The following is a 22,094-nucleotide window of genomic DNA, read 5'->3' as shown; positions in this document are numbered from 1 at the left end:
CTTGTTGTTTACTGTCTTGTTAATTTTGGCCACTCTAACTGCTGTAAGGTGGTATCTCAATGTGGTTTTGATTTGAATCTCCCTGATGGCTAATGATGATGAACATTTTTTCATGTGTCTGTTAGCCATTTGTATGTCTTCTTTGGAGAAGTGTCTGTTCATGTCTTCTGCGCATTTTTTTTGACGTGATTATCTGTTTTGTGGGGGTTGAGTTTGAGGAGTTCTTTGTAGATCTTGGATATCAGTCCTTTGTCTGTGTTGTCATTTGCGAATATCTTCTCCCATTCCGTGGGTTGCCTCCTTGTTTCGTTGACTGTTTCCTTTGCTGTGCAGAAGCTTTTGATCTTGTTGAAGTCCCAACAGTTCATTTCCGCTTTTGTTTCCTTTCCCTTTGGAGACATGTCTTGAAAGAAGTTGTTGTGGCCGATGTCAAAGAGGTTACTGCCTATGTTCTCCTCTAGGATTTTGATAGATTCCTGCCTCGCGTTGAGGTCTTTTATCCATTTCGAGTTTATCTTGGTGCATGGTGTAAGAGGATGGTCGAGTTTCATTCTTCTACATATAGCTGTCCAATTTTCCCCACACCATTTATTGAAGAGACTGTCTTTTTTACACTGTATATTTTTTCCTGTTTTGTCAAAGATTCTTTGACCATAGAGTTGAGGGTCCATATCTGGGCTCTCTACTCATTGGACCAGATGGACCTCATAGATATATAAGAACATTCCACCCTAAAACAACAGAATACTCACTCTTCTCGATTTCACATGGAACTTTCTCCCGAACAGACTACATCCTGGGTCACAAATCAGGAACTGGAACTCAGCCACAAGAAAAAGCTTGGAAGGAATTCAAACACTTGGAAGCTAAGGACCACCTTGCATAAGAATGTTTGGATCAACCAGGAAACCAAAGAAGAAGTTAAACAATTCATGGAAACCAATGAGAATGAAGACACTTTGGTCCAAAACCTATGGGATATGGCAAAGGCAGTCCTAGGGGGAAATACATAGCCATCCAAGCCTCCCATTTTTCTGGGAAAATCCAGAGTATACCAGCTCTCTTTATACCTTAAAGAACTGGAGAATCAACAACAAATTAAGCCAACCTCATACACAAGAAGGGAAGTAATCAAGATTAGAGCAGAGATCAATGAGATAGAAACTAGAGATAAAGTATAACACATCAACAAAAGTAGAAGCTGTTTTTTTGGAAGAATCAATAAGATAGATAAACCACTGGCCAAACTAATCCAAAAGAAAAGAGAGAGGATCCAAATTAATAAAATTATAAATGAAAAGGGAGAGATCATGACTAATACCAAGGAAATAGAAACAATCATCAGAAATTATTATCAACAGTTATATGCCAATAAGTTAAGCAACCTAAATGAAATGGATGCATTCTTGGAAAACTATGAACTTCCAAAGCTGAATCAGGAAGAAATTGGCAACCTGAATAGACCAATATCTTCCTGATTCAGTTTTGGAAGTTCATTGAAGCAGTGATTAAAGCAGTGAGCAAAAACCTCCCAAGGAAACAGGAGCCCAGGACCTGACAGATTCCCTGGAGAAGTCTACCAAACATTCAAAGAAGAAATAATACCTATTCTCTTGAAGCTGTTTCAAAAAATAGAAACAGAAGGAAAACTTCCAGACTCTTTTTATGAAGCCAGCATCACCCTGATCCCCAAACCAGGCAAAGACCCCACCAAAAAAGAGAATTTCAGACCAATATCCCTGATGAATACAATGCCAAGATTCTCAATAAGATCCTAGCTTATAGGATCCAACAGTACGTTAAAAAGATTATCCACCATGACCAGGTGGGATTTATCCATTGGATGCAAGGGTGGTTCAACATTCACAAATCAATCAATGTGATGGAATAAATCAGTAAGAGAAGAGAGAAGAACCACATGGTCCTCTCAACTGATGCAGAAAAAGCATTTGACAAGATACAGCATCCATTCCTGATTAAAACGATTCAAAGTATAGGGACAGAGGGAACATTCCTCAACTTCATAAAATCTATCTATGAAAAACCCACAGTGAATGTCATCCTCAATGGGGAAAAGCTGACAAGCCTTCCCTTTGCGATCAGGAACACGACAAGGATATCCATTCTCACCACTGTTATTCAACATAGTACTAGAACTCCTAGCAACAGCAATCAGACAACAAAAAGAAATAAAACGTATTCAAATTGGCAAAGAAGAAGTCAATCTCTCTCTCTTCTCAGATGACATGATACTTTATATGGAAAACCCAAAAGACTCCACCCCCAAACTATTAGAAACTCATACAGTAATTCAATAATGTGGCAGGATACAAAATCAATGTACAGAAATCAGTTGCTTTCTTATACACTAACAGTGAAAATATAGAAAGGGAAATTAGAGTATTGATTCCATTTACTATAGCACCAAGTACCATAAGATACCTGGGAATAAACCTAACCAAAGAGGTAAAGGATCTGTACTCGAAGAACTACAGAACACTCATGAAAGAAATTGAAGAAGACACAAAAAGATGGAAGAGCATTCCATGCTCATGGGTTGGAAGAATAAACATTGTTAAAATGTCCATACTGCCTAGAGCCATCTATACTTTCAATGCCACCCCAATCAAAATGCCACTGGCATTTTTCAAAGAGCTGGAACAAGCAATCCTAAAATTTGTATGGAACCAGAAGAGCCCTTGAATTGCTAAGGAAATGCTGAAAAAGAAAAGCAAAACTGGGGGCATCACGTTGCCTGCTTTCAAGCTTCACTACAAAGCTGTGATCACCAAGACAGCATGGTACTGGCACAAAAACATACACATAGACCAGTGGAACAGTGTAGCAAGCCCAGATATGGACCCTCAACTCTATGGTCAAAGAATCTTTGACAAAACAGGAAAAAATATACAGTGTAAAAAAGACAGTCTCTTCAATAAATGGTGTGGGGAAAATTGGACAGCTATATGTAGAAGAATGAAACTCGACCATCCTCTTACACCATGCACCAAGATAAACTCGAAATGGATAAAAGACCTCAACGCGAGGCAGGAATCTATCAAAATCCTAGAGGAGAACATAGGCAGTAACCTCTTTGACATCGGCCACAACAACTTCTTTCAAGACATGTCTCCAAAGGGAAAGGAAACAAAAGCGGAAATGAACTGTTGGGACTTCAACAAGATCAAAAGCTTCTGCACAGCAAAGGAAACAGTCAACGAAACAAGGAGGCAACCCACGGAATGGGAGAAGATATTCGCAAATGACAACACAGACAAAGGACTGATATCCAAGATCTACAAAGAACTCCTCAAACTCAACCCCCACAAAACAGATAATCACGTCAAAAAAAATGCGCAGAAGACATGAACAGACACTTCTCCAAAGAAGACATACAAATGGCTAACAGACACATGAAAAAATGTTCATCATCATTAGCCATCAGGGAGATTCAAATCAAAACCACATTGAGATACCACCTTACAGCAGTTAGAGTGGCCAAAATTAACAAGACAGTAAACAACAAGTGTTGGAGAGGATGTGGAGAAAGGGGAACCCTCTTACACTGTTGGTGGGAATGCAAGTTGGTGCAGCCGCTTTGGAAAACAGAGTGGAGATTCCTTAAGAAATTAAAAATAGAGCTACCGTATGACCCTGCATTTGCACTACTGGGTATTTACCCCAAAGGTACAGATGTAGTGAAAAGAAAGGCCATCTGTACCCCAATGTTCATAGCAGCAATGGCCACAGCCGCCCAACTGTGGAAAGAACCACGATGCCCTTCAATGGACAAATGGATAAAGAAGATATGGTCCATATATACAATGGAGTATTATGCCTCCATCAGAAAGGATGAATACTCAACTTTTGTATCAGCATGGAAGGGACTGGAGGAGATTATGCTGAGTGAAATAAGTCAAGCAGAGAGAGTCAATTATCATATGGTTTCACTTACTTGTGGAGCGTAAGGAGTAACACGGAGGACATTGGGAGATGGAGAGGAGAAGTGAATTGGGGGTAATTTGAGGGGGAGACAAACCATGAGAGACTGTGGACTCTGAGAAATTAACTGAGGGTTTTGGAGGGGAGAGGGGTGGGGTGTTCGGTGAGCCTGGTGGTGGGTATTATGGAGGGCGCGTATTGCATGGAGCACCGGGTGTGGTGCATAAACAATGAATTCTGGAACACTGAAAAAAAGTAAAACAATATTTATTTTAAAAAAAAGTTTTAACATTTTGCCATTCTGCATTTAGGTTGTTAACTACCTGGAACTTATTTTTTATTATAATATGTGTTAGCAAACTATTTTTATGTTTTCTAAGTGTTATAAATAAATACCTTAATAACATTTTTACTAAGAGTTCATTTTTCCTCCACTGATTTGTAGTGCTGCATCTGTCTGGGTTTCAAATGTGCATCAACATGTTTTGGGTTTTCTATTAGTTTCTACTTGTCTATCTCTGCACACTCTATCGCTTCCTAATTAGTTTTGACATTTCATAGGATAATTCCCTCCACCTTGTTCATTGTCCTCAAATTTTTCTGCTCTATTCTTGAGCTTTTTCTCTGCATAATTAGTTTTAGACTTACCTGCCGAGTTCTCTAAAAACACTTGTTGAGGTCTTAATAAAATCATACTGATTTTTAGATTAGTTTGGAGAACACTGACATCTTTATCATATTGATGCTTCCCATCAACAAACCTTGTGCCACTATAATAACTCCGGAGAAGTGCTGGGTATATCATATGTTTTTGCCATCTGTTGAGAAGAGTTATTTAAAGCTTGAAAATAAGAATAAAAAGAAAAGTAACCTGTCTTTTCAATATGATTAAGGTGCATATTTAGCAGGTCCACCCAAGGATAATTTGGGGGAACATATTTTGATTGATCCACTATTTAAAATTGATTAAAATCCTGGATATACTTAAGTTGCATGTTAATTTGCAGATTTTTCTGTCTGGAATAAATTCAGGTACTTTCCTTCTGTTAGAAAAGATAATCCCATAGGCCATGGTTTATTTCCCTGTAGAATATTAACTAGTTTATATCTAACTTAGTAATGTTATTCTAATACTACTTTATTAACTTGCCTTTAACTACGTACTTCTAAAATGTCCTTTGAATCATATTTACCACATCTCATTGGTTCTCTCATTAATTAGTGAGTTAAGTAAAGTCTAATCCGTGTTCATTTTATATGTATGAAAGTCATTTTTTTAACTCCTGAATATTAGCCTACGATGGCTTCGGAGCTTCTACCCAAAATGCCAGAGTGGATTCACAAAGCCAGGGCAACTGTTCCCACAGAAATACACGTCATGGGCTGGTTAAGCCCCCGCATAATTGCTTGGGCCCCAGACTGATTCTAAAGCAGCAACAGAGCACTATCTTTGTTAACGCGGTTTTTTCCTAATGTAGTATAGTATTGAAGTTTTTTCTGGCTTTGGCCATTTTGGTTCTGGATCGAGTTTGCTCTAAACAACAACAATGAAAAATAATTCCCCACTGGTATCAGCAATGAATAGGAGTGTAATTTTATATTCTGACCATTCGAGACAGCTATTAGGATTATAGGGATCTATTATCTCTCATGGGAGAGATGTTTAAAAAAAAATTTAATTTTTTTTTTTTGGTCTGTTTGCGGGTTTCAACTATTTCATAAAAAAATTTCCTGAACACTAGAAAGGAAAATAGTCCTTTGAAATCTTGACTGGTGAGTTTTTGTATTTCTTTGATTACTTAACGCTGTTTCCGAGGTTGCAGAACTGAAGTGACAAATTCTCTGTGTTGCTGTAACTGAGAAAAGCCGTTATCTCTCACTGTGTATGCATGAAATATGTTCCTAACATAGAAGGGTATTAATAAATTAAATTATAAAGTCTTGGAAGTTAAAGGAGTGATACCCTGGTTCACAGAGAATAGCAAGCACTCTCATAAATCTTATATTCTAGTATCTAATGAAAAGTTCAAACATGCTAGACATTTAAGAAAAAAATCTTTCTTAAAGATTCTGCTAGAAGCTCAGCAATATTTTAATAGAAAGCCCAGTTCACATAGTAAAAGTGAATCTTCAGACAAGTAATACTAATTTAATCATTTTGGTTTAAGATATATACCTGTTTTCTCCATGATTTTGTAAAGGTATGGGTTTTTATTTTCCAAATGAAGAGATTAATTAATCTGAACTTCCTAACATTCTGGTATGGATACTGATCAGATTAACAGTACTCCTATACAAAGCTTAAGACGTGTAGGAAAATTAGATTGTGTTTAACTAAACTGAATCATAATTCTGACAAACTTTTATATCGATGATAATTATGTTTTATAGAGTGTCAGCTTAAAACATGATTTCCCAGATTTTTAGTTATCTCCAACGCCTTGGCCATAAAAGCATAGCTTTTAATATATACAACTCCGCTTACATTAAAATGTTACAAAGTTACAAAAAATAAATAAAAAATAAAATGTTACAAAGTTACTCTAGCTTTGCATCATGTTAAGGAATGTGTTTATCTCCACACGTTAAGAAGATGTAAAAATGGTGTGTGTGGCTGCAGAAAATGATAGCTGCTAGTCTGGTATTGCCTGTGCATGATGGACAATCATTAGCAAGTCCCCATCCACCTTCAACGGTTGTTAACTAGAAGTTGGTTAAGTAAGCTTATAAGTGTAATATGGATAACTGAGATGATGCTAGCAGCAACAGTGACAGAAAAAAATATAATTGTGTGGGTGAGGTAATGGGATGAAATTTTCTTTCTTTCTTTCTTTCTTTTTTTTTTGGAGAAAGGATAACAAGTTAGACCTACAGTATCAGCCTGTTTTAGGATATGAGAGAACATAATGAAAATCAAAACTGGAGTATAAAGCAAGTTGAAGAAGGTTTGAAGAAGTTATTTTTATATATTTTTATCCGCCTTAGTCTATACCATCTGAGTCCAAAAAGAAGATATAAAATGAGCTGAATTTTTAATGAAATGCATTCAGTCCTGAAGGCCTGACTGAATTATATTATCCATAATATGATTTAGAAGAAAAGAGAATAGTTTTTCTACTACTAGAGTTACACAGAGTGAGTCAGTTCCTATTTCCATGATGGTCCTTCATATATTTGAAAACTGCTATTATGCTCCTCCATTAGGGGTGAGGATGAGAAGAGACTGAAGAAGGGAAAAATTAAAATCAGGAAGACAGTTAAGAAGCCATTTGCAATTTGTAAAAAGCTTGAAATGGTAACAACACAAAATGATGAACGAGAACTCCTTTTACTTCATATCCTCATCAGCATTTGGTGTTGTCAGTGTTTTGGATTTTGGCCATTCTAATAGGTGTAATGGTATCTCATCATTGTTTTAACATGCAATAACTCACAGATTGGGAGAAAACATTTATATATCATATATCTGATACGGGGCTTGTGTCTACAGCATTATAAAGATAGTCATAACCCAGTCACGAAAAGACAAATAATCCACTTTAAAAACTAAGTCAAAGAAAGATAACATAGGATCTCATTTATACGTAGAATCTAAAAACCAAAACAAACAAATAAACCAAATACAAGGCTCACAGATGCGGAGAACAGACTGGTGGTTGCCACAGGGTAGGGAGGTGGGGTGTGGACAGAATGACTGAAGGGGGGTCAGCAGGTACAAACCTCCAGCTACGAAATAAATCAGTCATGGGGATGTAATCTACAGCATGGTGACTACAGTTAATAGTATTAACTGTAAGTTAAGTATTGCATATTTGAAAGCTGTTATGTGAGTATGTCTTGAAAGTCCTCATCACAAGAAAAAAAAGAAAAAAATTATAACTATGTCTAGTAGTGAATGTTAATTAGATTTACCATGGTTATCATTTCACAATGTATACAAGTCATTATGTTGTACACCTGAAACTAATATAATGTTACATGTCAATTATACCTTAAGAGAAAAAAAAGTGGGCAAAGGATCTGAACAGGCATTTCACCAGAGAAGATACCCAAATGGCCAAGAAGCACATGGAAAAGATCCCTGACATCAACAGCTATCAGGGAAATGCAAATCAAAACTAAAATAAGATGCCCCTTCACACCCACTCAGAGATGATTATGATCAAAAGACAGAAAATAACAAGTGTTCATGAGGATGTGGAGAAATTGTAACCCTCATACATTACCAGAGGCAATGTAACATGGTGCAGCTACTTTGGAAAACCATCCAGAAAACCACATGGAAAACCATGTGACCCAGAAACTCCACTGTCAGGTATATACTAAGAAAAATGAGAACATGTCCACACAAAAATTTGTACATAAGCAGCATTATTCATAATACTGAAAAAACAATAACAACCCAAATATCCATCAACTCATGTCAGAATAAACAAAATGAGGTATATCTGTTCAATAGAATATTATTTGGAAATAAAAAGGAAGGAAATGTGATGCATGCTACAACATGAATAAACCTTGAAAGCATTACACTAGTGAAAAAAAGTCAGTCACAAAAGACCAATATATATTGCATGATTCCATTTATATGAAATGTCCAGAAAAGGCAAATCCCTACAGACAGAAAGTAGATTAGTGCCTAAAGCCGGGGGAAGAGGGAGGAGTTGGGAGAAAAGGAGAATGATTGTAAATGGATCTGGAGTTTCTTTCTGGAGTGATCAAAGTGTGCTAAAATTAACTGGTGACACATGTTTTGAATATTCTGGAAACCAATGAATTCTATAATTAAATAAATGAACTGTATAGTATGTGAATTATATCAATAAAATGTTAAAAATTCATCTTAAAGAACAACTTTATCCAAAATGCCACCAGCTTTGTCATTCCCATAAAATGTATTTCTAAACCACTTAGTGTAGCTATCAAGTTTCTTCAGCACTGGGTCTTAATCTAATTCTGACATTTTTATCCCACATTATCCTTCTTGATATTTAACCTTATTATCATTCGTCCCCATCTGCCTCCACCCTTCACCATGCACAAGACTAGAGTATTGTACCTCTAAGAAACAGGAATGGTGCTGAAGTTTAAGAACCTTTGGTTGGTAATTGGGCTAGAGGGTGGGCTCCTTAAATATTAATAAGTAGATCAAATATTGTAGTGAATTAATAATTCTAGTATACAGCATACGTTTCCCTTCTTCCCATTTGATCTATTTGGTTGAGGGACACAACTCTGTTCTCCCATAGAGCAGGTCCAGGATCACTTTTCTCTTTCTTTCTTTCTTTCTTTTTTCTTTTTTTTTAAGATTTTATTTACTTATTTGAGAGAGAGAGAGAGACAGATTGAGAGAACAAGCACGAGGAGGGGTAGAGGGAGAAGCAGACCCCTGCGGAGCCGGGAGCCCAACTTGGTACTTGATCCCAGGACCCTGAGATCATGACCTGATCCAAAGGGAATGGTATTTCAATGCTGTTTTAATTTGCATTCACTGACGACTAGTGATTTTGAACATATTTTCATATGCTATTGGCCATACATATATTCTTCTCTGTGAAATGGCTGTCAAATCTTTCGTCCGTAATTTTAAAAATCGGGTTGCTGTTTTTTCCTTGTAAATGTTCTTCATATTCTGTATGTGTGTTTTGCAAATATTTTCTCCTTACCTATAACTTCTCTTTTCATTTTGTAACTGTGTCTCTCAAAGTAAAAAAAAGTTGTGATTTTTAATGAAATTCAATTTGCCAGTTTTTTCTTTGATGGTCCGAGCTTTTTGTGAGCTGTCTCAGAAACCTTTATTTAATGTGATGATACATTTTCACCTATGCGTTCTTTTAGAGGTTTCATAGTTTGAACTCTAACATCTAGATCTATGGTTGATTTTGATTAATTAATCAAACTTAATTAATTATGGTGTGATAACATTTGTGCTCAGGTATTTTTTTCTCCTCATATGGATAGCTAATTCTTTTTCTGCTAGTTGTTGAAAAGACTGTACATTTTAGCACTGAGTTATCCTGGCACTTTTATTGAAAGTCAATGACTACATATGTCTCAATCTATTCCTTACTTTCTATTCCACGTTTTTTATTTTATACCAATATCACATAGTCTTGGTTACTGAGGCTTCACAGTAAGTCTTATAAAATCAGATAAGGTTAGTCCTCTAACTTTATTCTTTTTCAGAATTTTTATTCTAGGTCCCTCGCATTTCCATATGCATTTCAGAACCAGCTAACCAATTTCTTTTTTAAAAAAATGCCCACTGGGATTTTAATTGATATTTCTTTGAATCTATAGATGAATACAAGGACATGTGACATCTTAACAATATTGACAACACTTGTTATAAACATTGCTATGTATCCACTTATTTACCTAGCATATAACCTATTACCATCAGCTAGTATCAACTCAACTCCATTTTCATTTTTGTCCAACAACCCCTTCACATAACTAAGAACTGTAAGGCAAGCCGTATCCTGAAAAGACTGTTCACATTCCTGCCTTTGTATCCTCTATGAAACATATGCCCATATATCCCTTCGTCTTCTCAAAAGCTTTCTCCTAAAAGCCCAGCTCAAATGTTAACTTCTCTTTGAGCATTAATCTATTTACCCAAGCCCAGTGATCTCTTCTATCCTTTGAACCTCTTCTATACCATATGTTTTATACCTTCACCTAATGTTACATGTTACCAGATAAATGTTTATTACTTCTTGAGGTATAAGGTCTCCCTAAGCAAATAGATTGCCAACTTCATGGGTCTGACATGTAAGCCCAGAGCAATAATTATATACTGTTCATGTTATTAAACCATTTTTGGAGAATGAGAGAAAAGAAAGAGTTCCTTTTATGTGTAGTTTATTCTCTGGATAGGACGTAAGTTAAATGTCCACTTTTAGGATAACATTTTTTTTATACACTGCTGTTGATAAGACTCAAAAGAGGCAAATATCCTAATTATTGCCTCCTTTTCCATCATTCTATTTTTGCTAATCTCTTTTCTGTGACAACATCTTCTCTTGGCCAGTTGTCATTTAAGTATTTTTTTCTCAGAGACTGTCTAGAAAACATCTGTCTTGATTAAATCTTACTTAATTTTAGTAGCATTTTTAAAACTTTCTATCTTTGTGTCTGTGTATACATAATTTGTGTAATATAATGTAACATTTCCTTGCATTGCTTTATGAAAGTCATTTTGTTGTGTAGGGTTGTGTTGGGAGTGGGGACGTTGTGTTTTAAGTTGATTCTAAACTACTTTCATGGCCAAAATTATGACTTTATTTCTTCCTAACCTTTACATAAAATCTAGTGGAATGCTATCAGGCAGTACACACTCAACACATGCTTGGACAGCAACAGTTCCTCAATGCTTCTGAATGACCAATGACCGTTGTAAACCCATGGCATTTCTCCAAGAAACATCCATGGCAGTTCAAGTGCCTGATTTACCAGTAGAGATTCTTTCTCTTTCAACACTTTAAAATATAGTTTGTATTTTGAAATGCCAAGTTAAAGTTGAATTATAGAACTTGAACAATGAACATAGTTGGCCTTTGGGGAGGAGGTGGGAAGTAAAGCTGAAAGGCTCAAACTCTCAAAAGGAATGTCATTGTTATGCTTTTATGGAATGAAAAGGTGGTAAGGTATTCTAACGGGGCAAGAGCATTTGAGAAGGTAGACATTTTTAAAAAAAGATAAAAGTTAAGGATGAGTGCGGGAACTACTAAGTACAGGACAGCAAACTTCTAAAACAGGTTTTCTTTGTAAGCCAATACATACAGGGCTAGCATTTACTGGAGAGGAAATAAAAGTCAAAGCAAAATATAGGTTTTTTACATTGTCAATAGAGTAATTAGAGTTGAAAGAAAATGAGGGTGATGATTGTCTTAATGGACAAGAATAAAGAAGTACAGGCAAGGTCAAAGAAATTTCTGAAAATATACATCCTTGTACAGGATAATTTAGATAAAATGCAATGCAACAAATACAATTAGAGGGACATTTCTAAGTACTCTAATCAGAAGAAAGATAGCAAAAGAGCTAGAAAAATATAAGTAGAGAAAATAATATGCTTGCTTCATTGATTTGATTGATTCATTCAGTCAGTCATTTAGCAAGAGTGAGTCGATCCTGACTGTACTCCAAGAACAGTGAGAGTCACTGGGATACAAATTTGAATGAAGTATGATTCCTGTTTCAGAATATCACACATACACACCCACACACACACAAATATTTGCAGAAGTACAGGGCTATGTGTGTATGTTTCAGGAACTGGAGAGATGGAGAGTGTGAAATATTTCAATAAGTGTGCTAAGAAAGGTATGAACAAAATAAGTTCACATTAACAGGGGAGGGCTACTAACTCTGTGAGGTGAGGGTCAAGTGGAACCAGAGCAAAGAAAAAACTGAAAATAGATGGATTCACAATGAAGTCACGGTGTTTTTGCAAATTAGCCAAGAAAGTCATCAGCTATAGTATACGATGCTATCAAAATAAACAAACAAAAAGAAATGGAAATGTGAGCCTCACAAAGACTAGAGATTATTGGAAATTACCTTTAGGAAGAGTAACAGAACACACATTAAAAACTAAAGTTATAAGGAAATTTGCCCCCAAAAGACTGAGTCTTAGAAGTGGCATCAAGCCATTCATACATGGGTTCTAGTGCTTATTTAAAGTCTTGTACCAGCATGCTGCTCTAGAAGTCACCAGAAATACAACTGTGGTCCCTGCTCTTAATGACTTAACCATAAACCTAAGGATATTCACTCAATACACACGAGATGATGACAAACAAGTAAACCTAAATGCATGTGCTATAGCCCATTACATTCAAGTGTACAGAGCCAAGCGTTCGGCTGGGCTCCACCAGGGACAGTTGAATGGTTTCAGTGATGAACTGGACACTACGTTTAACCTTGAAGTAAACGGTAACACAATGTTGAGAAAAATACTATTTGGGGTAAGGTAGAGAGTATGAAAGAAGTATGGTAGTAAGAAAAAGATTTAGGTCCCAGAGTTGCCTAGAGCTAAATTTCAATCCCGAAGCTTCCACTTATTGATGATCTACTGAAACTCCCCAATGCTCTTTCCCATCTGTATGTTGTTTGGTGGTGGTGGTGGTGGTGTTGTTGTTGTTTTGTTTTGTTTTTGTTTTAAGACTTTCAATTGGATAAATTGTAAAAGATTGAAATCATACAAAGTATCTTTTCTGATCACATAAAATAAAAATAGAAATCAGTGACAGAAAGAAAACCAGAAAATTAAAAGATATGTAAAATTAAACAACACATTTCTAAACAATCAGTGAATCAAAGGAAATTCGTTGTTTCAGGAATACTTTTAAGTCTGTGTGACGTAGAGAAATAGAAAAAGCAATGACTGAAAGATAGAAAAAGAAAAGAGCTAGAAAGCAGATGGTAGACTGAGATGCATATTTCTACAAAGTAGCCCTGGGAAGAGAGAAGGAAATCTGCCATAGAGAAAATCCAGAGCCACCCACCCACCCTGCGAGCACACGGAAAGTGAAGGAGGAATGAAGGAAACTGAGGAGTTGAGCTACAGGGTCTCAGGCCCTGGTGGTAAAACAAAGTCAGATCTACGAAAACTGGAAAAGCAATGAACACTTGGAAAAAGTATTGGGGAATGAGAAATGCCATTTAAATGCATATCACCACCAAGAGTATAAAACAAATTCACAAACATTTTCCTAATGCGTAGGAGTTTGCTAGGAGTTAGCAAAAGATATTCCTACTGGAAAGTACATAATATGCAAAATGCTAAATGTAAATGAACGGTACTGTATCTATTATAGCAAAACTTTAAGATGTGTAATTGATAGTCTTTTAGAACACATTTTGATTGCTTTATTTTGGCAAATGTTTATTTAGATGTTTTCATTCACTTACCTCAGAACACAGTTTTCTTAATCCGATTTTCTTTATTTTCTAAGGTTTAGTAATTAATTTGAGAGTGCACACACAAGTGGGGGAAAGGAGCAGAGAGGGAGGGAGAGGGCCAAGCCCACTCCCCACTGAGCCAGGGAGCCTTAAGGGGGACTAGACCCCACAACCCTGAGATCAGAACCTGAGTCAAAATCAAGAGTCAGATGCTTAACCAACTGAACCACCTAGGCATGCCTTAATCCCATTTTCTATGAAACCTTAAGTTTGTTCAACTATAAATTCCTGAAAAAATTAATTCTTAGTTTAGATAAAGAAGGTCTACTATAACTACCGTGCTGGTTATAATATTAGCAAAAATCTATGTGAAGGGGTTTACACAGTAATTAATATATTATATGGTCTTAATACATTGTAGTTATAGTAATTATTATTTCAACTAAGATGTGGAGGGGGGCTGGGGAAGGAAGCCAGCGCAGACAATGTACTCTTCTGGACTGAAGCAGACAACTGAATAGGCACTTAAATAACAGGTTTTCAAAGTCAGTAAGACATTGCGCTCTGACTGGCAAAAAAAAAAAAAAAAAAAAAAAAAAATTGGAGCACAACTACACACTATTATTCACCAAGACTATACAAACAAAGTGATAACTGAGGAAGAACAATCTTGGAACAACGTAAGGATAAACTGGAAAGATCATCTGAAAGAAGCCCCACACAAACATAGGCAAAATAAGAGAAAGACTTGGTCCAGTGATACGGCTCAAAGAATGAGCCGAAAAGAAGAATCTGAGGAACATTCCAAAGAAAGAAATATCCAATATAGTAAGATATTATATAGGTAAAGTAAATGATAGAAGAGAGGATGACTAGAAAGTTTTACATCTAAAGTAATGAAAAATAGGGTCAACACAGAAAAATAAACAGGTTGTTCAGATCAAGGGGAAGGAAGAAAAAAATGAAAAAAGGAATTCAATTTATGTTGAATTTGAGATGAAAATAAGATGATGTAAGTGAATAGGTTCTACAGGCGCCAAGGCTGGGGTATGAATTTGGGAGTAATTTCTATAGAGTCATTTAAAAAATGAGTTCACTGACTGAATATAAAAATGAGTTTAGGAAGCTAATTTGAAAGAGAAACATTCTTCTGATACAGAGTGAAAAACAGGAGGCAAAGGATCTATATAGCTGTCTCTCTCTCCCTCGCTCATCCTTGTTTTCTCTCTCTCTCTCACACACACACACACACACACACACACACACACACACGTGCATGCAAACACAAATACCCCCAACAAAACAACAACAACAACAACAACAAAAACAAAACCAAGGATGGAAACACAGACCTAGTTAGAAATAAGTGATTATACTATGACATTGAAAGTTTAAGAAGATCAGATCTAAGAAAAAGTTTCTGGATGTCTCAAAAATTAGGTAAATAATTTTTAAAGCAATAAATCTGACAGAAATTTAAGGATATAAACTTAATACAAATTTTTACTGTGTTTAAGTTTAGAGCTGCACTTTAATTCTGTTTTTTTTGTACTTGATTATTTTTGTTATCAAACCGGGGGAGCAGGAGAGAAAACTCCATGTAGTCGAAAAGTGAAGGCAGTTGCTATGCACCACCTGCCTTCTTTGCGAAGATCAGCACTGAAAGAACAGACGAAAGCACAGTTGTAAGAAATGTAACAGGAAACAAACAAATGGAGAATAATTTACAGGGAAAAAAAAGAAATATAGGTGTCCAGTAAATATCCTAAGAGGCTCAGAAATAAGAAATTAAAATTTAAAAGCAATACCTCACATCAATTTCTTAAAGATTTTATAACATGACATTTAGTCTTGCTGAGGGTGCAGTGCAGTACAGGGCTGTTGACGCTGCTAAGGGGGTACAAACTGATCAACCTTGTTGAAGGGCAGCTTAGCAACGTGTTTCTAAAGCATTTAAAATGTAATGCACCTTGACACAGTAATTCCGCTCCAAGGAAGTAATTTCAAAGAAATAATCAGAGATAGTCACAATGGTTTTTATATAAAAATGCTAATCTGATCAACAGCTTGACATACTAGCCTAACAATAAGCAAATGACTTCTCCATATAATACAACAGCATAACGTACCCCTTAGAGTCTGTTGCAGAAAAGTGTTTAATGATGTGATACAACAGAATGTATTAGTTAAGTATAGACTCTAAAGTATGATATGCTAGATTTATAGCCAGACTCTGCCACTTACTTGCTGTGTCCATAAAAGAAAAGACAAAATTTCCTTACATATACAACAGAAATAATAATACACATATTTAATCATAGCTATTAGCAATAATAACTAATAAATAAATAAAAATAATAACAAAATATAAAAAGCATGGAAGACAGCCTGACATATCATTCGTAAGCACTCAACAGATACTATCTTGATGAATAAAAAGCATAAAAACCCACAAAGCTCTATATTCAACTTATCCTTAATTTCGTTAAGTAAGTAAACAAAGGCATCATATGCACAGAAAAAAATCTGCAAGGAAATTTTAGTATAGATCAACTCTAGATGGTGGGATTACATGCAATTTTTATTGCCTTCTTTATATTTTTCTCTGTTTTCTAAATTTTCAACAATGAACATGCATTACATTAAAACTTTAAAATGTTTTCTAAAATTAGCAAATGTTAATTTGACACTTGAGGATAGCATTTCATAGTGACAGTCTAAAAAGTTTTCCTTTAGACTAAAGCATTACAGCACTTGTTCTTTATTAAAGATACACATATGCATAACAATAAAATAACTAAAGGTTCTGGACTCAAGGATCTATAGTCTATAACCCAAATCCAAAAAGGAATGGTCTCAAAAAAATATAAAGGACGGGGAAATTAGTACACATAGCTTTGAGCTTCTGCTTGTCAACAGATATTTTGCAATGCTTCTTATACACAACTCACTTAAATAAGCAGAAAATAAAATACTATGTATAGCACTTGCTAATTTTCTTAATTCATCTGTGTACACGTACTTTTGTTCATGCAGGAAAAAAAAGTCTGGAAAAAGCACCAAAAGGTAAAAACAAAAAACAAACATACAAAAAAAAAAAAAAACCAAAAAAATTGTCAACCCCTAAAATTCTATACACAAAGAAAATATATCTTAAAAAAAGCAAAGGTGAAACAAAAGGATGATTTCAGACATAAAAACTGAAAGAATTCACCACCATCAGACATGGTGGTAAGATATTAAAGGCTGTCCCTCAGGAAAGGAAAATAATACGAGATGGAAATATGCAACTCACAAAGCAATGAAGAGCACTGGAAATGGTCCCTGAGAAGACAGAAGTGACCCAAGCTCTCTACAAAGCACTTGGTGCAACAGGGACAGGGACAACAGATATTTGGCACAGATTTGCTCTTTGCAGTCACACCAGTGTGAGGAAGAGGCAGCCCATGATTAAAATGCAGGTTCCTGATCCTACATAATTCTTCCTGCCTGCCTCAATACAGACAGCATTAAGAGGATGAAGAGAGCTCAGTGCTATTTGATTATTATTTTCATTAAAGGAATATTTATTTTAAAAAGTCCTCATTTCAAAAGTGTTACATTCATTAAAGGAAAAAAATGAAAATCTGATACACAATTAAAAAACACCAAGGAAATAAAACCACATTTAATTTAAAAGAGAGAGGGAGAGGGGGCAGTTCTAGTGAGTTTGATATTTTGAGAGGCATTTTAATTTACCACTTCATAGAGAAAGACTATGTGGTGATTAAGGTGGAGACAAACTCAAGAAACTAAAATTGAGCAGAAGAGGGAGGAGAGGTAAAGAGGACTAGACAGGGGATGAGAGAAGTAACACTGGTTAAAAAGAAAGGGAAGCAATTCAGGTTATTACTGCCATCATACACTGACCCTACAACCCACTAGACCATAAACCAGCAAGGTATTTAATACAAAAATGGTTGCAACAGTAGAGAAAAAGGTTTTCCTACAATAACACTGATAATCTCTCAAATCTTGGGTCATAATTAGAAGCACAAAACAGACCAGGCATGAGTCGTGGTGGTAAAAATTAAATGGACAGCTCTCTCAAGCACACCATCCCTGAGCACAAGGACTACAGACGACCTGGGCCTTCCAAATGTTTTACAGAAAGACACAGGAAATAGCCTGTTTTTCCCTGGAAACACTGCCTACTGGAATGGAGTGGACGGGAATGTCCCTGGCTGGTCATAGTTTTCGTGTGCTAGTAAACAACAGCGCACAACTCCTCACCCTCCACTGTATTTGTGATCTCCCTCAGCTCAGAATCTAAAACCCAGAACAATGGGGGTAAGCTTACAAAAATACATACGCCGGACGGTTCCCAGGTTTGTTTAATGTTCCTGGATCGTTACCTACTGACATGATGTATCTGGGAAAGGGAAACAACAACACAAATTCCACCTCACAGGGCTTATGTAAACAAAGCATGAAGGAAAGGGAGACCAGCTGGAGCAACACTAACCAACTCTGGTCAACACCATTTTCCCCGAAATGCCACAGAGTGGAGTTTTAAACGTATATGAAAATATGTCCATATCAAAGCAGTAATATTCCAACTCTCTAAGGGGTGAACAAGCAAAATATTTGATGAGGAGAGTGACAAAGGGGTGTGTGCACTGAGAGGACACCCTTGACTACGGGATTATGACAGATGGGCACAATTAAAACAGCAGTTTCCATTCAGGTGGTCCCGGGCCTGAGGGGCACCCCAGGGACACAGATGGGTTCTGCCCCAGGGGGCGTCTGTTGCAAGGGAAGTTAAGAGTAAAACTCTTCATCTTTTTACGTGTTGTTGCTACCCAAAGCTGGTCAAGAACAATTAAAACCATCTGAAAACCCTGAGAGGCTTGAATGAAGGTAAACTACATAACACTCTCCTTTCACATTTGATAACTTTTTCAAAAACTCCTGACCAGGACAGTGTTCTCAAATGATGACATGCAAACGCCCGAGAAATAAACCTAGGAGCCAGAAACAAAGCAGATCCCAAATGCATTTTTAATAAGCCTCTTTAGCACAGTGTCATTCCCACTGTTTGTCAGGACTTACTCCACTACCGGCATTTTCAATTGTGGTATCTTAAAGTTGATTTTGCTTTACAGATTCATGAAAGAGAACTGGAGAAATAATTCATGTCCTGTATACCAATCGTAAAATGGATGGCAGCAAACCTAATGGTTTTATCATTAACATTATTTTTACTAAATATTAATTTTAACTTAATAAAAGAATTATTATTTAATAAATAAAATGCACTTACTAAGATTAATATTTATTTTACTAAAATTAATCTTATTTAATGACACTTGTACTTATTATTTTACTAAAAATGTAAAACTAAAACAAGTGGAAATGGCTACCGACTCATGTCACTTAGCTAAATTGCAAGTTACTCTGTAAGAGGCAGGGTAGCACAAAAAGGAGAAAGAGAGAGAGAAAAGAAAAAGAAGGGAGGGAGAGCGGCGGGGGGCAGGAAAACATTAGGCCCAAGTAACCGTTCTGAAAGTGGTTAACGCCAAGTATTCAGATCCACTCATCAACAAGTACTTACTGAGCACCCCTACATTTCAGGTATCATATGACAAGGTACAGACAGATATGAAAAGCTTGACAAAAGAAAATTTTGAACATAGAACACACTATCAAAAAGTAAGGAAGATTCAAAACTTTTTAACTACACCCTGGATGCACTAGAGACAAATGCTCATGGCAAACTTTCAAAAGTGCTCAAAATATGGTGAGTTTATGAGATGTTTAGAAGGGGTTAAAGCAATCAAAAAAGGTTTCTTGTGTGGGGGCAGTAAATGGGGAGAAGGGAGGAAAGAATGCTCTGGGTTCGTCTATAAGTCTGTTTATTTAACATATCTTGAAGGTAACGTGACTGAATATGAGATTAAATTGAAATGATTTTCTTAAATAGAATTAAGAAACTAAAGCAAAGAGCGCCTGGGTGGCTCTGCCAGTTAAGGGCAGACTCTTGATTTCAGCTCATGTCATGACCTCAGGGTCACGGGAATGGAGCCCGCTGTCAGGCTCGTCCATGTCCAGCTCCGCAAGCCTCCCAGAGTCTGCTTATTTCTCTCTCCCTTAGCCCCTCCCCTATTTGTGCACACACACACACTCTCTCTCTGTCTCTAAAAAAAATAAATAAATAAAAAGAAAGAATCTAAAGTAAGCTAGAAGGGTTCAAAAAAAAAAAAAAAAAACTTTAAACCTTTAAATTATAAAGAACACCTAATCCAGAACTTTCATTTTGTCCATAACCGAGGTCTGAAGAGCAACTTTCCTGAGGGCACATGATAACTTTATTATTTTTAGTTGCAGTTTAAAATATATATATATACAAGTCTTATAAATTCTCTGTAGAAAAGTGAAATATTCCATATTAGCTGAAATTTAAAAAAAAAAACCCACACGGACTAGAGCCATTCAATATTTTGATATATATTAATTCTGCATTTTTTGAAAGAAAGAGAAAGAGAAGTTGGGGGAGGGATGAAAAAATAGAAAACATATCCACAGAAGAATGGTCTCACTCTGATCATAGTGCTTCGTAAATCCTTAAAGGATATTTTTCTACGTCCATCAAGTAGACGTAGCTTTCAAAAAAAAAATTAACTTGAGGAAGCAATCAATTGTTCTTTTTGTAATTATTTTATACTGATAAATTTTAAACAACAAGCATTTAAATATTGTGCAAATGAGCACAACAGTAATGGTGGGAATAATAATATAATTTTAAAGATGTGAATACTTCCACAGGTCTAATAATAAGACTATAAATACACATATATACCCTCAATTTGTAAACACATATAAAACAAAAGGTATGAATTTAAAGATCTCTAAAGTTCCTCTGTACTTTTAAAATTTTATGATTCTATACATATTTTATATATCTTTCTATAGTTTTTCATAACACTTCTTATAATAACTATTTTTAAATAAATTTCAAGCTTATTCCTATTTCATTCAAGAACAGTTTCATACACAGACAGCACTATGGAAGGTTTTAATTTACATAGGCATACTGAATGTTTACAGCAACCCTGCAATGTAGATAAAATGAAAATTAAGCTGATTTGTTCAATATCCTATAGCTGGTTAAGTAGAGGGAACAGAATGAGACTCCTGGTCACATGTTCCCAAAGATTCTGCTCATTTCATCAAATTGCCTTCCTTAGTATATTCACTGAGGCATTTATTAAGCATCTATTTTAACAACAGCGGGATTACTACCCTAGGTAAACATCCATTTCAAAGGACTGAGGAAATGCACACTGGGACTGACAGAGCCAAGTTCTCCTGCCGGTGGAAATACTGAACCTATGTAGGACAACAAGTAAGGAAACAGGTTAACGAAAAACAAACTTAATTTTAAAAGTGAGTGGTGGGAAAATGAAACGGTCTGAGTTTAGAATAATGGGAACTGGCTAAGCGCTGAATGCAAAAATTTCTACCTTTTTATTTGTTAATTAATTTCTATTTTGGTTTGGTTTTGTGGCCCATGTAACTTAAGAGAGATGGTTCATAATAATTTCATATTTTTTGAATACTAACAACAAGAAGTATTTCCTATCATTGTGGAATAGTTTTTAAATTTTTCATGAAACTTAAAGAGAAATGACATAGATTTTACAAACAAATTTTAGCTCACTTGGAAGAAAGTTTCTACATCAGTAATGGAAAATTTATGCTATTACCATTGTATAATTCACTGAAAGGGTAAAGAGGTTATTTCCTTAACTACCTGAAAAATGGGGAAGACTGTTAACAAATTATTTTGTAACACAAAATATTAATATCCTACTTTAAGTGTGATACACATTCACTTAACTGAACATTCACTCAAAAAATTCATGTCAGACCTTCTCTGTTCAAGTGAAGGCTATACAAATAAGGCTACTGACTAAGATGTGGTCCCAAACCTCATGGAATGAGATGATACTGATGTAGCTTTCTTTTTAAATAAATCAATTTAATTCCCCTTGGACAGTATCTGTGTATATCAATTTGTATACTTAGAATTATGAAAGAAATAATGCTACTATGTGTCCCACAGGAGATTTACAAATGATTTTCAACATGCTTTATCATTTCTTAATAAGATAGTTAAATGAGATACACTTAAAACTTGAAAAAAAAATCAAAGCCAGTTACTCTGTACTCTTAAAAAAAATAAGATGACCTTTCTTTGAATT

The 22,094-nt window shown here is 35.7% G+C and overlaps 1 protein-coding gene across 5 annotated transcripts in view; it reads right to left on the bottom strand.

Annotated features, from left to right (window-relative positions):
• The window catches only part of PPP1R9A (protein phosphatase 1 regulatory subunit 9A), a gene marked incomplete at its 5' end in the record, with an annotated part of 310,569 nt that overhangs the window by 117,415 nt on the left and 171,060 nt on the right, over positions 1–22,094 (bottom strand). The window lies entirely within an intron of this gene.

Source organism: Martes martes (genome assembly GCF_963455335.1).
Source record: "Martes martes genome assembly, chromosome: 11".
Lineage (NCBI taxonomy): Eukaryota > Metazoa > Chordata > Mammalia > Carnivora > Mustelidae > Martes > Martes martes.
Note: the sequence above shows the minus strand (reverse complement) of the source record. Positions and strands in the feature narration are given on the sequence as shown.